Here is a 17,390-nt window from a genome sequence, read left to right as displayed (position 1 = left end):
AAATGTTATATACTTATGTGGTATGTGTATTTTGACTTTTGTTGCCATGCTGCCAGGTCTCTCTTGAAACTGAGATTTTTAATCTCAATGAGATTTTTTACGTGGATAAATAAAGGACTAATAATAAAAGAGAGGAGTATGAATACATCCCGCATTAAGGTGCATTAATTTGGCAGAAAAGTAATGTATCATCCACAGAGGATCATTATGCCACTTCCAGTCACTGCTGTACAGCCAGCAAATCACAGCCAATTAAGAACCCTTTAAACTTACAAGTCAAGCATCACTTGTTGTGCTGTCCATAATGGGGTTTTATGGATATGAAGCACTGTGATGGCTGTATTGGTCTTGTGATGAATGGCTAACTTTACAGGAAAGATGGCCTCTGAAATGAGTAGTGTTGAAAACTAAGCAGATCATTTGGTGCCTTCAGTTTTTCAGGCACACAAAAGGCGAGGATGAGCGAGGATTTGGGAGCCGCACGTTTGATCTGATTCTATCATTTCATGAGAATCACACTTTTAACTTATTCTGAGAGATAAACAATTCAGGCCTGTTTCCCAAATTTTTTGTGTCAGTTTTCTGTTTTCTGCTAACGAGATGTCACTAATATGTACTGGAATGCTGTGAGAACAGACAGTTTGATTGGCCACGAAGAACTTAATGATGTATACCAAATGTGAGGGGACAGCTTCTAAGCGCATATTTTCTAGACAAACATAGGTGTTGACAGCATTTTCCACCCAGTTTGCCATTTCTGTCAGGCTGAAAATCTAAAATTAAGAACATTTTTTTCCTAGGTACAACATCCATTAACAAATCATGTCTTATTAGCATTTTTGCAGCAATTGGTCATATTGCAAGTACACATTATGTAAAAATGTCAGTGAACAAGAGGGAAATAACAATAATTACAAGAAAGACAGAATTCCTGCCTAAGAAAACAAATCTAACTAATTAAAGAAAACATAAATGAAACATTGCATGTTGTCTAACAACATAAATGCATTATGGTATTGTTGCATGAATTTCCTTGTATTGTTCCTTGGTGCACATGGCAGCTTATTCGAGCTTAATTTGCGCCACTGTGTCTTCCTGTGAGCAGACCCTAGTCATCTTTAAACGGCTCCATTTAAAATGCAATTTGATTATCTGCCAAATTGCTACCAAGTCTTTCCCTCTGCAGCTCGGGGATGGGGGGTAAAAATTTTAATTAGCATTTGTGCATAAAAGAGAGGTCTTTGTTACATTGCATTTGAACGCGGCATCCCAGAATGACCACAGCTTTCAAAGAGTCATCACCCAAACGATTTCAAACTAATAGATCCAAAGGGAGAGGAGGAGTCCTGGCACAGACGGGTGGGGGAATCGGAGGTCGTCAGTGGGACTGGGAAAAAAAACAAAAACCCACAGGACACAGCATGTTTAAATAATCCAAAACTTTTCTTTAATCATAGTTTAGAAAATTGGCTGGGACCTTCAGCAGGAGACAGCTGCTCTGCCCCACAGCCATTTAATGAGAATCACTGAGGGTTTCCCTTAAAATATTTACGCTGTCCCATGGCACAGCAATATTGTCCTAGAATGGGGAGATAAGAGCCAAGGAGGTGTGTTGAAGTTCTCCTAATCAATTTGCTAATTACTGGAGCAGCAATAGGAGAGGAGAGAGGAGTCCCTTCTGGCAAGCTGTATTCTAATAAATGCTGAAAAATTTATTTACTCGCTTAGCCAAGAGGAATTCTGAAGTGGGATTACAGCAGAGAGCTGATTGAGACAGAGCTGCGCTGTGGTTGAGGTCGCAGTCAAAGGAGCAAGGAGAGGTCTCCAAACATAAAAGAATCTCTCAGGACCTGCACCTTTGCATCTGCTCGGGGAACAGAGATGACAGCATCTTACAGACTTGGCATGAAAAGACCTGACTGCTATAGCTACATATCAACAAATATTAATGAGACTTCAGGTTCTTGCATAATAAAACAGGTTATCGGGGGAGCTGCGGTATGCACTGCATACTGGCCCTGACTCCAAAACAAAACAGCTCTACTGTATGTATATAATGCATATGTGGATATTCTGAGAGAAGACAATAACTTTAGCATTTGATGCCACAGGAGCCATGGGGTGGTATTACCCTTAGCAGAGGGCAGCAGGCCTAGACATTACACCAGACGCTAGGGTTGTGTGTTTGAAGTCACCTTTGTGTCCTCTGGCTCAGCCTGACCCCACCCTCCCAACCTCTGGGACTGAGGGCAACCCTGGACCTGTCATAGTACACAGCCCACATCTTCTTCAGGGTTGAGGGCAAAATCTGCTCCACATTTTCAGTGACACATCATCTATATGACCGTTCCTTCCCCGAGGCCGGCAACCAATAGCCTTCCTCAAGACAGGTCAAAGGTCAAAGTAAAATGATGGCTCAAAGGGCATCATGAGGTGATCAGAATTGCTATTATGGCAGAAGTACAGTGAAGCGTGGAGGACGTTAGACCCCGGGATCCCAAGGGTCTTCAAGAGACTGATATTTACTGCTTTTTATATTTACCACAAATCTGACAGGAAAACTGTGCACTTCAATCCAAGGAGCAGATCCCATGCAATTTAATCATTTTACTTTATTGCGAAGGCCCCAGCAGGACTTCAATTTGTTCACAGCGAAAAGTGTTTGTATAGAAGTCAGAGAGAGGGGGAAGCCTTTTTTTTCCCAAGGTTAATTTATTCAGTTTTGTTTTTCAAAATACTACTAAACTGAATAAAATTTGAGGCAAATTGAAATACCTCGGTATGAAACAACTTTTTCAGCACTGAAGCTAATTAAACAAAATTCTGCTTTTCAATTGCGTGTTTTTATTATAAATTATTGTTATATAATTAAAAACCCTGCAGATTTCCCTTCAGATTGTGCCCATTTGGAGAATTTGCAAACACATTTATTCCGATAAAAACAATGAAACTTCCTCCCTGGCTCTGCTTTTGCGTTTTTACCCTGATGCTAAACATTACAGAAGGAAGGAAAACAAACAAACGCACTTATTATAGTCTACTTTGATACCAATCCATTCATTTCCCCAATCAGCCTGTTTGCCTAACTCCCACAGTCCCTGTAGCAGTCCATCCAGTGTGACGGGTTACATGGATCTGAGTGCATTTCCACTGGGAATTGAGGCAAAAACAAAAACATACAAAAAAACCTGTTGCTGTGACATTTTGTTCTCTCACCTTAACGCACGCCAGTCACAATGGACCGGTGTGTGGGGGATCTGTGTTCACATCACCATGGCGATGGCTCTCTGCCTCCCAAGGCTTCCTTGAGGGTGTCGAAGGGTTGGCGCCTGGGAAGGGGGCAGTAAAGGAGGAGTTTGCCAACCTTGCAAACTAAAATGCAAACGCACTGGGAGAATGGTAAAGAAAACATGTTCCTCCAAGCTTCTTCTCTATGTAACGTAATGGGTTTTTTAGTCCACTATAAGGGGAGCTCAGCACACTGTGGAGCAGAGCAAACAACATCAAAGCAATCAAAAGAGGCCGACATGTTGCAGGGAGCGCGTTTCACTGCCTAACCTTTAAAAGGGCAAAAAATAGAACTAAACGTGTAGGTTCATGAGCAAAGGTCTGAGAACATCTGTCTCTTTGTAAATCATTTTTACATGACAGAAAGGCACAGAGATGGCATTACACTGTGCAAGACAAAAGAGGACAAAAGGTTACACCCATTCTACACCATCAGCTCCGATTTCATGTGCTTGTTTCACTTATTTCCCCTACTTGGGCAACTAAAGCCAAAACATTCCCATGAAAATCTGCGGAATTATCATCAAGATTTAAATGCGCAGGGAACATAAGGAGTACCTTACGTAACAATCTTAAAGAAAAATGTCATTATTTTTAAATAGGAGCTTCATTTTTCAAATAATTAATGGCACAAAAATTAAGAATTGGTCCAACGTGATGCAAGAACGCAATGTCTCCGATGTAATCCTCAACTCAACTGCAGCAGTCTGTGACAAGATAAAAGTGCTTGTTTTCACCACTGACAGGGTCAAATAGATACTCTAAGATTGTTTTTGACATTATCCCGCCATGCTTTTACATTTACTGATGCTAAGTCAAGAAGATAACTTTACACAGAAACAACGTTATCTCTCTGTCTGCAGTTTCTCATGAAAATCAAGCAACGGATTTCTTTGATTTCACAGCCAGCAGACGTCCTGGCTGAAATGGTAACTGAAATATTATTGTCACCAAGACGCTGTGTACAGGCAGCCATGTTTTCATGCTCTTGTAACACAACTAGCCACAACTTCTGCACTCTGTTAAGATTTGTTTTCTTTGTACTACAGTTATAGAGAAAACTATATCTGTAATCTATACGCTCCATACTCCAACTGTGTAATACTCAGATTTCTAAACAGCTCTCTCAAACTCTCATTTTGCAGTGGGACTTCCCCTTAAGTAAAATAATACCAGTTTCTATAGGGATCTTTTTCACAATGTTGGCACAAACACTTGTGGTTAGCACCAGTGACTCATGACAAGGATATTCGGGGTTCAGACCTGTTGCTTAGCTAAGGACGTTCTTTAAGTTTTATGCTCTTCCGGTCCCTGTTTTCAAAGACATGGATGTAGGGTTCAGTGGTGACCTTAAATTGAAAGTAGTTGTGAATGTGGACACCAATGCTTATTGTTGTGTCTGTAATAGACTGGCACCCTATGCTTTGCCTAATGTCAGCTAGGCCTAACCATCGTATGACCCAGATGGAACTGCCACGTGAGACTGGATAACAAAGTTTCGCGACTTCTGATAAAACTCAGTATCTGACCACTTTCTTTGCAATTGGAAATGGGAAAATAGCGCCCAGGTTTTAACAGACCTGCTTAAATGTGACGCAGAACGCGAAAAGTTGGCCACAGACACAGACCGAGAATCCCAGTTCCACATAAAAACAGCCGATGCAATGATACAATTGTGAATAATATTTGTTATCTTAACTTGACCGTGCCCAAATAACTCTTGCAATTATTCATGAAAAGTGCAGTTTATTGAACTGTTTCTTACGTATAAACTGCAAATAAACAGTGCTCTATGTTGGCTGTGAGGGCAAAAATCCCCACTCAGTGCAGCCACACATGCACAGGGATGCAATGTGGCCAGTCAGCCAGTGAAATTTGCCTACTTACTGATGCTGGTGACTTTTCTACCTTTAGCCTGTGGAAACAGCACTGTAGGGTTTGTGACTGATCAACGGTTTCTTGTAAACCTACTGTAGTTTTCATTAAAAGTTTACTCACTTCTTAACGTGTTACAAGTGACTATCTATCCAGCTGCGTTCTTACTAAACCACATTCATTCAAAGAACAGTTTGGCACCTTCAAGTTAAAAATACCTAGAAAATAAACAAAGACAAAGGACGCTTTATTTCGCATGTTAATCTAGAAGTTTATTTCCATAAATAGCTGATGTTCACTCTTGTCTCAAGTTGCTGAACACTTTGTGAACTTCTTCAGCGAGAAATCTGATTAAGTACGCCATTTGTTGTTAGTAAACTGTTGGATGTATGAAAAGATAAGGGGGGGAAAAAAATCGCAATTGTAATCTTGTGCTTTTTAAAAGAATTAACAGATGCCAAAAACGTTTTTGTTTGTTTTCTAACCTGTAACGTCACATTCACAAAAAGAAAACTGCTGAATCCAACAATAAAAACCAGCATTGACAAACAAGAGTTATTCTCCAAACTACCACATAAGGCTGCTTGTTCAGGTGGTGGTGGTCATGCAGCCCTATTAGAGAGCCTCAATGATCATTTTAGAAATACAGACCTTTAGCGAGTAAAGGTGTCTTTTCACAGACATATAGTCATTGTAAAATGCAATAAATAAAAACTAGGAGTAATCACAAAACACTATAACAGAAATAACATAAACTATAATAGAAAGTTAAAACACAGCAAACACCAGTACAAAACGATGTTTAACAGGCAACAGATGAAGAAATTGCCAATAAAAACAGTAATAACAAAAGAATGTCAACAAGGTCGGGTTGAACAGAAAGGTTTTCAACTGCTTTTTAAAAGAGTCACAGAGTGAGCTGACGATAGCTGAAGTGAAAGCTTTTAAAACAAATCTAAAAACCTACTGGAAGCCAATGTATAGAATATAAATACAAATAATGTGAGCTCACTTACTAGAATGCGTTAATAGTTTGGCTGCTGGATTTTGTATAGCTTGGAGGCCTGAAAGAGACAATTTATCTAAGCCCATAAACAGGGCATTTACAGTAATCTAGGTGCAACAACAAAAATGCAGTAATAATTTTCTTCATTTCAGATGGGGAGACTATGGCTCGCAATTTAGAAATTTCCATAAATGAAAGAAGCAAGAACGTGAGACAGATTTTACATTTGACTCAAAACCCAGAGAAGACTCAAATATCACACTGAGATTAGGAGCACTGGACTTCTCAGATGAGCAGAAGGAAGCAAGCACTTGACTGATTTTTGGATGTAGTTCAGGAGGAGCTATAATCATGGTCTCAGCCTTACTGGAATTTAAAACAAGGTAATTGTTGGAAAGCCAGTCACTAATCCAGGATAAACAATCAACTGGAGTGGACAGCCTATCCAGTTGGCGAAGCTTAAAAGATATATACAGCTTAATGTCATCAGCATAAAGGTGATAAGAAATGTAATCAAAAGGCTGAATGATGCTAGCTGACGGAAGAATGTAGAAAGAAAATGATAACGGACCAAGGATTGATCCTTGTGGAACCCCAAAAATTAGGGAAGCAGTGGTAGGGGAGCACTTGCTCAGCTTAACCAACAAAGTTCCAGATAATTAGGAGGAAAACCGATCTAATACAGAGCCAAAACCAGCCAAAAACTTAAGCATATTAAGTAAAATATTATGACCAACACTATCAAAGGCAGAAGTGAGATAAAGCATTCTGAGCACAGAGCAATGCCCTACAACAGCTGCTATTAAAAGACCATTATAGATCTTTAAAAGAGCAGTTTCAATTAAGTTCTTTTGAGTCTCTCTTGCTTATTTTTGAGTTCAATTTGCATTATAAGGATTTGAATGGACATTATACATCTTTGTCTAATACATTTGAATCAATTTCAAAATCAAACCCCAATCAAGATTATTTGGGGGGTTCTTTTAAGGAATGCAATTACCTCAGCATGCTTAAAATTGCTAGGAACAAAACCTTGTCTCGCTGTGCTGTTAATGACGGTTTGGTAACTTTTAATTTGTTTTAGCATTATGAAATACTAAATACTGCACAAAACAAAGAGGTAGGGCCACATGTCAGGGCCAGAAAGGATATTGTGTTTGCAGTCATTCTTCAAAGAAGGCGTGTTCTGAAAGACACCACTGCAAGTGTTTTGCACTTTGTTCTGCTTTTCAGTTGGTGATTTGTTTCATTTTCTCTGTTAAATTTTTACTATCATTTTCAATCACTGGCAGATTTAAGGACTAAAATCTGCTTAGCCAGGTTTAGGAGCAGACAACATGCTTTCAAGCGATCATAATTTAAACATTTTTATAAATGCAGTTTTTATAAATTATGTCATAAAAATATTTTTGAATTGATGATCAATTCTGAATCCAAATTTAAAATAATTACTGAAGATTCCTATGACACCTAAATACTATTCTTGATTAGTTACTTTAGCTGAGGAAATAAAATCTGTTCCCATTTTTTTATGACAGTTTTACACATTTATGGTCAGAGACCAATTCTGTCACATCACAAGCAGCTGACAGGGCTGTCGCAATATACCAGCACTGACAATAACCATATTTAAAAATGAGAACTGATATCCCATCAAAAACTCTTCCTCTTCAGTGAAAGACTTTCAGTAACTACTATAGTGCAGCATGAGCTTATCTACAGACTGCATGGCTCATGGGATTCACTGTTCTGTAGCGACAGCTCCTTCTCTCACAAAGCAGGAGAGACTCACTTCCCACAATAAACCCACTAAGTTAGACTGAGTCACTTACACATGTGCAGTAAGGCTGTTGTTACGTTGTTGAGTGAAGCAATGAAGAAAGGCGAGTGCCGTTGAGTACTTAATTTAATTACCAATTTGTTGTCTGCTCTTGCTGCTGCTTTTCCCCTTTATTCTGCTTTCCAAGCGCTCAGAGCTAACGCTAGGGCCTCGATTTAGATGCACTACTGCCCTGCGCCATGACTCACAGGTGTGTCTACAGTTCTTGGCTGGCCTGATTGAGTTATTGCAGTTTGGTGCTCAATTTGAGCTGGATGATAACGTTTGCGCAAAAACTACTGAATGTACTGCATAGATCAGTGACATTTGTTCATACTGGTTGAGCTTTTTTTAAATCTTATTAGATGCAGTGGTGACTTAGAAAGTCTTTTCAGACATTTTAATGTCCTTCATTCAATTTGTCAATGTCATTACATTCTGGTAATGGGTCTTGCCACATTTTTTGCTAATGCAACAGTAAGGAAAACACTCTCTGTGCTAATTAATCCGAGTATAAAAATCACCTTCTTGTGTGGCCTAATGTGGACTAAGATTAATGTGCCAGACATGTCTCACAACTGATTTGATTAATGAAAAGGAATACTTTAATATTACTAACACTCTATAATGTATAGGGTGACAGAACACTGGACTGTAAACTTGGTACAGTATATAAATAAATACTGCATTGGATTTCCATTAAAGCAGTGTGGTTGAACAACCCCTACAAGTGGCTGGCAATTTGTTAAATGAGTTAATTGGTCACCAGTTCATCTAATTCATCATAATGCCTGTTTCTGGACCACACCCAAAGAACAGTGAATTAGGCAGGCAGTGCAATCAACAGTTACACTGAGATCAAATATAGACGTGAACCCCAAAGCAGAAGGTATTCCACTTGAATTTTTAAATTGGTCACCTTTTAACTGTTCTTTTTGGGAAAGATTCCAGCCTACGCCAAGTCTTAGCGCCCAAACACTGCTGTTTTAAGTCTGATGCAGAACTGTTTACTCATTAATTGCCAGGTGGTGCAGGTACTGGAAAGCTACAGGCTGGGGGAAAGGCCCTAACCTTTATGCACTGTCTAAACGTCCTCACTTTCTCCTTGAACATCTATCCTTAACTGTGCTCCTCTGGTCCCCTCCCTGTCCCAAAGTGGCCAGCTGGGAACGGTGCGCATGTGCTGACGTCCCTACTAACCTTGGCCAGTGTAAGGATTACCGTGCATTTACACTCAATGCTCCTTCTTTCCTTAAGACTTATTAAGAATGATAATGAGCTCGGAAAGGGGCAGCTTGTCCCTTTCTCAACTCTGTGAAGGCTCTTCTTCTCTCTGTCTTTCTCTTCCTCACTGTTCACTCGTCTTGTGCTTTTTTCTGCTCCAGCTCTCCACCCTTTCTGCAGTCTCTCTCTTTTCCCCAGTCCATGCCTCTCTCCCTCTTTCTCCATCGTATTGAAAGGAGCCAGGACAAATTACCAAAAAGGCCATTTTCATCTATGAACTGCAGGATTTAATCGATACTTATTTCATGCCTTCAAAATCAACCCTATATTACTGTTGTCTGCGTGATTTGTTTATTTTGCTTTAGAATATTCCTTCAGTCGAGTGGGGTGGGGGGGGGGGGGAGATGCACGGGATGCAATTCACCTTGAACCTCCATTATATTGGATTTCTCTACTGGCTGATCAAGCATGCAAAAAGGACATTTCCTCAGCACTAAAATAAAAACAATAATGATGATTAAAAAAACATGTGTGCTATTTGTGCCGGTGTAAGAGTATGTGTTGAAGGCAGCGTATTTTTACAAGGAAAACACTATGGTTGTGGTAGTGTGAATATGTATACAAAAATCATTACACTGTGGGCAATTGATAAAGCTTAGGTGCCGGGGAAACAAAAGTAATAGCTCCTGAAGCCTGTCGAATGCAGCCTGGGATTACAGATGCTTATTTGACATCAAAGACCCGAGGTCCACAGCCAAGGTCATACAGAAGAGGAATACACATGGGTTTAATTTTACACACCCCTTGACAGATGCAGATGGGTACTTATGAGACATGAGGCATTTCACTGACTGATAGAGCTGCAAGCAATAAGAATCTTGGAGGCATCGCACACTGATTAACTAATGAGATTCTCAACCATTTTAGTGAACCAAGGGTTCAGCACTACAGGCAACATTTCAAGTCCATTTTAGAGACGGAGAACCCGAAACGAAAGGCCCACCGCATCCATAAATACTGAACTAAGCACACAAAGCGAATTTTCAATTAAAACCGCACAAATGGACAGTTATCATCTCAACTATCATCTCTGCCTACCTCTCTGGCAGAGAGGAGAGCGAAAGAGAAGCAGGGAAGGAAGGGCAGTATGTTTGACATATGGATATTGCAGTGTCTCTTCAATGCCGAAGACAGATGAGAACCTGCGCCACCGGCCTGACAGTGAAGGCTGGCTGGTGTCCAGCTAAAGATGGACCTCCAGACAGCAGGCACATGCCGTTACACTTGAGAGCGGCACCGAGGGAGCACACGGGGCGGAAGAGTTGGAAACGGCTTCAGCTGATCACTTTGCAGCTCTTCTTTGCACAGAATGTACAAAAGCTATTTTACCTTAGCCCTGCGATGGACCGAGGTGAACTGCTGTACTCTGTAGTGTCACCTGCTGTTGGTTTTTATTTTTGGTATGCTCATAAAACAGGAGACATCAGTAAAGCGAACTCGCATATAGACCGGCTAATGACTGGTACTCAAAACACGCAAAATGCTATGTAATTTCATGTCTAAGCATGTGTTTTTTAAGCTTGCCTTGTTTAAGTGCCAAGTGTGTGCTTGCTCTGCATGCATGAATACATCTGCAACAGTTAGGCTGCACAGCTGCTGCATCATGAGGGTATTATGGAAAATACCTCAAAAGCACACACTGTGTGCATAATGCATCTCTTCACATGATGAAATTATTTCATCTACTAGTGATCTGTGGGACACACACACACACACACACACACAAAATCAAAGGATAAAAAAACCTGGGAAGAAAAAAACTTTTCATGTTTACCTTGTGTTGTACTATCAGTGGCATTTTTAATATAGAAGATGGCTTTCCTTGAATGATCTGTTTAACCAAAGACAGGAGGGAGAGAGGAAAAAAAGGGGGAGGGGGGGGGGTAATTAATTACTTTTGTGCTATTGCACGGGAGAGACAATAAACCTGCCTGGTCGCCATGGATATGACATATTTGCTCTGAAAACAACACAATAATTAGCAAAGGAGAAAGATCCGGCGAGAATATGAGAACTCCGGGTTTAAAGTGCCAGTGATCTATTCCTGTCCTCCTCATCATCCCTGAGAACAATAACAAACACAGTGGCAAGCACACAGCAAAGACATCTATAAATGCGCAAGAGAACAAACAGTGACCCTTTACAAAACCATGTTAAATTAAATCTCACATCACAGTGGTGTTTTGTAGAGATCACAACTAACCAAACACACGCAGTGTTTTAAAACAGATTGTTTGTTCGACAGTAAGTGGAAGTCAGAAAGCCCATGCAGTCACTGAGAGCAGGAACTGCATCATATTTACCATAGCAAATATAGTTTAGTGGTGTGTGGTGTCAGACCTGCCAAAAGCTGAAACTACATTATCGGTAAGAAGCCTTACAATGTCAAACAATAATTATTAATAAGTAGAAAAGGTCTGATGGGGTGATGCACTTTGCAGGTTTCAGTTGTGACTAAGATCAGACACTACGGCCCCAATTAACCTTTTTACCCATGCAATATACAGAAAAGAAAAAAAAAATAAGTCATTCACAGCCAAACTTCAAAAGCAGAACTTCCGCAATTCAGGCTTTGAATATTGATTGCATTTATAGCAGTTCCTCTATTTACAGTAAATGATACTGTGTGAAGGCTACTACCTGTTTAGGGGCAGCCAAGGAGTTTCACTAAGTTTTTCTCGACTTTAAAAGCGGGACTTTCGGCGATGAAGTCGCTCTTTTGTGCCTTTTTTGTTATGTTTTGTTGGGGTTTTTCTCATTGTTGCACTTTTGGATAAGTGCAAACTAACAGGAACAGCCTATGATAGCGTGTACGTCCAAAACTGCTGATTAAATATTAAAAAAAAAATAGCGCGTGTCAGTTCTGTTTTCACGCAGTCCTCTTTTTATATTTTGAGGAAGGGAGGACTCGAGCTCACCTTGACTGGGCAATAAAAAAAGAAAAAGTACAAACTTATGGGGAGGAAAAAGTTACACCTTTCTGTCTCAACTTTGAAACGGGGGCTGGCTTTTGCTTGCTTGCAGTTTCCTTATCTTCTTTAGACGGTTTAAAATGAGACCGCTGTGTGAACTAGCAGATTTTAAGGAAAGCCCGGACCCCTCGCCGTCATTTTCAAAGGTACAGTAGGTTCAGTCGGACTGTGTGGAGTCGCTCCAGACCTGCCGCTGTTGCTGTCGGCGCTGCCGCTGTAACCGAGGCTGCTGCTCGCACCGTGTTTACAGTCCTCACATCAACTCTCTATCCTACAGTATCGCTTCTACGACGTTAAATACCGCTTGATAATGCTATTTGTTGGTGTCCTCGCTGGAGCTGGGGACACTTTGATGTCCTTTTCAGCGCGGGGTGATATGTTTTGGAGATGAAATGAGCGTGTGCTGTATAGTTGAGAGCAAAAGGAAAACTCTTACCTGTGCTACTTCGCTGTCTCTCGGTGACTTCCAACTCAGGGGAGGTGTGAGTGTGCTTACGGTGGCCGGTGTGAGAGCTTTCATTATTAAAGTTCCCACATTTTTTTTCAGTTTTTTCAGGTTTTATTGTAGCATTTTCTAATTTCTTACAGGGCGAGTTGGCCGGAAGATCTGCCCTGGAGACCGGCTCCAAGTGGGAAGAGGAGCCCTTAATTGAATTTCTCGGTTAGCAGGTGTTGATCGGAAAACCTGAACTGGAGTTTAGGATAGTCTCCCTTGACGACTTGATAACAGTTAACTCTTTCAGTGTATTGTGGTTATTAAAAATATATAAAGCAATTAAAAACTACAATCTGCGCCTAACGTTTAATGAAGAGGAACTGGAATTTAAATATTGCCCTTAAATACCAAATAGCTACCAAAGTGTTTTATGATATGAAGCTAGCTGAGGGGGAAAGAATCCGAATTATAGTGTGTGTGTGTGTGTGTTTGTACATGAATATTATGGTATTAACATTTATCTGGCAATCTGTTTGCATTAACTTACAACTTAACTTGTATTGACTTACACTTAGCAGACACTTTATTTGGTACACCTTTTTAGTACCTACCTAGTAGTAGTAGTAGTTGTACACCCTTTTGCCTTCATAGCTGCCTCAATTATTCATGGCATAGATTCAACAAGGTGCTGGAAACATTCTTCTGAGACTTTGGTCCATATTGGCATGAAAGCAACATAAAGTGGCTGCAAATTTGTCAGCTGTACACCCATGATGAGAATCGCCTGTTCGACCAGATCCCAAAGGTGTGCTGTTGGATTGAGATCTTCTGACTGTGGAGGCTGTATGAGTAAAGTGAACTCATTGTCATGTGTGTATTTTTTGCATCCAAGTGTAATAGAATAGCTTTAGTGTTTTGTCTTTTTAAATTTGAGTATGAATGTATACAGAATGCAGCAAGATATTTACAAAAAAACAGTTTTATTAATTATAAAATAGACAAATTTCCGACCGTGGCTCAGGGGATTGGGAAGCTCATCTGTAACCGGAAGGTTGCCGGTTCGATCCCCCTGCTCTCTCTGTCCTGGTTGTGTCCTTGGGCAAGACACTTTACCCTACCGCCTACTGGTGATGGCCAGAGGGGCAGATATGTCAGTCTGCCCCAGGGCAGCTGTGGCTACAACAGTAGCTTGCCTGCACCAGTGTGTGAATGTGAGAGTGATAGTGGAATTGTAAAGTGCTTCGAGTGCCTAGAAAAGCGCTATATAAATGCAATCCATTATTATAAAAAGTGGTATCATGCCATCTCTAATATATATATGTGACAGCACGATGGTGGTACTCCAGCTTCCTCCCACAGTCCAAAGACATGCCGTTAGTGGGGTTAGGTTAATTGGTGTGGTGATTCTATATTGCCCATAGATGTGAATGTGAGTGCAAATGGTTGTCTGTCTGTCCAGGGTGTACCCTGCCTTTCGCCCAAGACAGCTGGGTAGGCTAGGAAGAGAATGGATGGATGTAGATAACATATAGAAGATAGATGTGATGAAATGATAGACACATAGAGATACCTATATCAATACAATATAGATGGTGGTGACTAGAGGAGGTGTATAAGAATAGTGTGTACATATATATAGCTATAGAGAGATAAGATATAGTAGCATATAGTTAATATATATGTATGTATTAATAGAGTAGCCAGATCAGAGATATAGAGATATATATATAGTATACCTAGCTAGTAGTATGGATGAGATAGATATGTGTTAGATAGACACCTACAATATAGGTAAATGATAGAGAGGCTGTAGAGATAGATATCTGTAGTCGAGATATAGAGTAGAGATAAGATGGGAGATATACCAATACATATGGCTGGAGATTAGATGCTATATATAGATAAGATGAGAGAGATATAGATCATAGAGAGACATAAATGTAAGTATAGATAGATATCTACAGAACTAGAGATACAGATGATATAGATAGATACACATCACAAGATAGATAACATACTGACTAGACCGAGATCGATATAACTATATCGGGATGATATATATCGTATATATAGATACATACATATAATATTTATTATATAGTATATTATCGATAGATATATATATATATACACACACATATATATATAATACATACATATCATAATATATATCTTATACATATATATGTATGTATATATATAGTATAATATATATATATACATAACATACATACATATATATACATATCTATATATGTAGTATATATATATATATTATATATACACAACATACATATATATATCTAACTATATATAGTATGTATGTATGTGTATATATATATATAATATTATCTACAATAGATATAATATATATATATATATGTATGTATATATATATATATATATACATACATACATACATATATATATGTTTCCTGTTTTTAGCTGCAAAGAATGTCACTTCTGCAAATTCAACATGCCGTGCATTCAGAGATGCTCTTCTGCATCTCTTGGTTGTAACAAGTGGTTATTTAGGGTTTTGCTGCTTTCCTGTCACCTTGAAGGCTCATACATACTTGAGCACTAAAAGCACTTTATACAATACACTCTATTCATTCATACAAGCACTTTTTTCAAGCACTTACTATCTAACATTTTCACACAAATACACCAGGAGCAACTGCAGGGTTCAAGGGAATCAAACCAACAACCTCCCAGTTGCTCTACCTTCTGAGCTACAGCCACCCCTAAAGGCCATTCTTCTCTAAACCGTGGATTCAGCAAAGCATTTTCACTCAGAGAACTTCAGTTTGAGTTTTTTTCCCCTCTTTTTTTCGAGCATGCTCTCCAAACATTGTGCAGGAAAGTCTGCAGAGTAGATCAGCAGTTTCTGTAATACTTGTCTGTCCTGTAGCAACAGCCAAGCCATGTTCAAAGTCATTAAAATGACCTTTCTACCACATTTTGATGCTTAGTATGAACTTCATTATGTCATGTCATGCCTATATGGCTAAATGCACTGAACTGCTGCAGTGTCATTGGGTGATTTGATATTTGCAATGACAAGCAGTTGAACCTGGTGTACCCAATAAAGTGGCCAGTGAGTGTATTTTTGTTATCCACCATAATAACATAAACACACTTTTTTTTTTACTGTAACTAATATATTTCAGCTTAGTTAAGAGCCACAGCTAGTTTTCAGTGTCTAGCTACGTAGCTAAAGAATCCAGATGATTTACCGCAAACTACAATTTTTATCTAAGTCTGTCCTAGTTTAGCTTGACAGCTTAGGCTATAAAAACAACCCCATCTTTTATCTGTTTTGTGTTTGACAGTCTAACCAGTCAGCCCTAAAAGGCCATAATGGACTTCAGGTAAGGGCTGCACCACCCTCTCACCTGTCTGGGACTAAATGATTGCCAGTGGTTTATAGATGTTGCAGTGGTATCAAACAACTAAAAGTATATCTTAAATACTGTGTGAATAATGTGGTACTCGAAGTTTACTAGTCCCATATGCAGAGCTAAGAAAATCCAGTAACACCAGAAATAAGGTGTGACTAGTTTTGCTACTATGGATAACAAACACAATCGACAACACTTAACAAGTTGACAGCCAAGGGTAATGCCCAGTTCTTAAGAAAGACATTCAAATCTCCACATCAATAAATTGGGTTTGTTCTTTGTTCACACTTCACTAAGTTTTAAGAAAACTTAATTGTTTGACAGCTTTTGCAAGATCTTACTGACAGGCAAACTAACTGCATATCTCAGCTGAGGCGCCACCTCATGATAACGTCAGAGCACCGGAGAAAAAATAGGACTTGCATTGTTACGTTAGACCTTTTATTAATGTGTTGATAGATTACTGCAAGGTAGGTGTGGAGCTTTCATGTTGCTGAATGAACTGTAAATTGCAAGGTCATTGTAATTGTAAGGTCTGGATGTTCACACTTTGGCGCAAATCAGCTGTGAACACATTTTGACATTTTATACATTTTGTTACCTTATGTGAAGAACGTCAAACATCTGCCCATTTACAGAGTGCAGATAGAGAGCCACATTAACAGCAATACGACTCTTTCAATATTCGTCTCACTATTCACCTTCATCTCAACTCTGTTGGTTTGGTGGTCTCCACCAAATCCTGAGGTTACTATTTAACTCTTCTGGAGTTGGTTTCTCCACTTACATTACCTTTGTACGTTGTTGGTGTCTTTAATAAAAAAAGAGAAAAGCAATCCTTCCCAAGGAACACAGTCATTACATATTCATTATTATATATATTCAATACAAATATATATATATTTAATATTAAAGTATAATTATTGTTATTCTCCATGAATTTTCCAGCTTACTGTTTTACAAAAAGGCTGAAAAATTTGTAAAGCACAAAAGGAAATTTCTTCTTCGTGGTTCACTGTTATGACTGATTGATTTCTGAGGTTTCCAATAATTTTTGGAATTCTCTTCAGTTTGCTTTGCCTAATGAGCTAGTTAAACTCAAACTGTTTGAGGAACTGTTTGAATTATTACATATGTAATTTTGTTAACTGAGTACTCATAATTTTTAAAAAAAACTCAAGTAAGTGAATTTATGAATGAGGACTGAGTAGGATGAACTTAAATGGATTTATTTTACTCAGATGCTAAATTTTATTTACTTAGTTTGCTTCCATTCCAAGCATTTGTGACAAATTCAAACACAGTT

General features: G+C 39.1%; 1 protein-coding gene across 3 annotated transcripts in view; it reads right to left on the bottom strand.

Annotated features, from left to right (window-relative positions):
- casz1 (castor zinc finger 1) overlaps window positions 1–12,838 on the bottom strand; it is a 167,471-nt gene extending 154,633 nt beyond the window's left edge. Inside the window, exons 1-2 of one of the 3 annotated variants that reach the window (XM_040047814.1) lie at window positions 12,681–12,838; window positions 11,047–11,103 (exon numbers count right to left, since the gene is read on the bottom strand). The gene's annotated coding sequence lies outside the window, so the exon portion shown is untranslated. Of the gene's footprint in view, window positions 1–3,216; window positions 5,907–11,046; window positions 11,104–12,680 lie in introns of those variants that run through there. The other 2 variants (XM_040047813.1, XM_040047815.1) reach the window with 2 other exon arrangements.
- Window positions 12,839–17,390: the final 4,552 nt, after the last annotated feature.

Source organism: Simochromis diagramma, unplaced genomic scaffold, assembly GCF_900408965.1.
Source record: "Simochromis diagramma unplaced genomic scaffold, fSimDia1.1 OVJJ01000387.1, whole genome shotgun sequence".
NCBI lineage: Eukaryota > Metazoa > Chordata > Actinopteri > Cichliformes > Cichlidae > Simochromis > Simochromis diagramma.
Note: the sequence above shows the minus strand (reverse complement) of the source record. Positions and strands in the feature narration are given on the sequence as shown.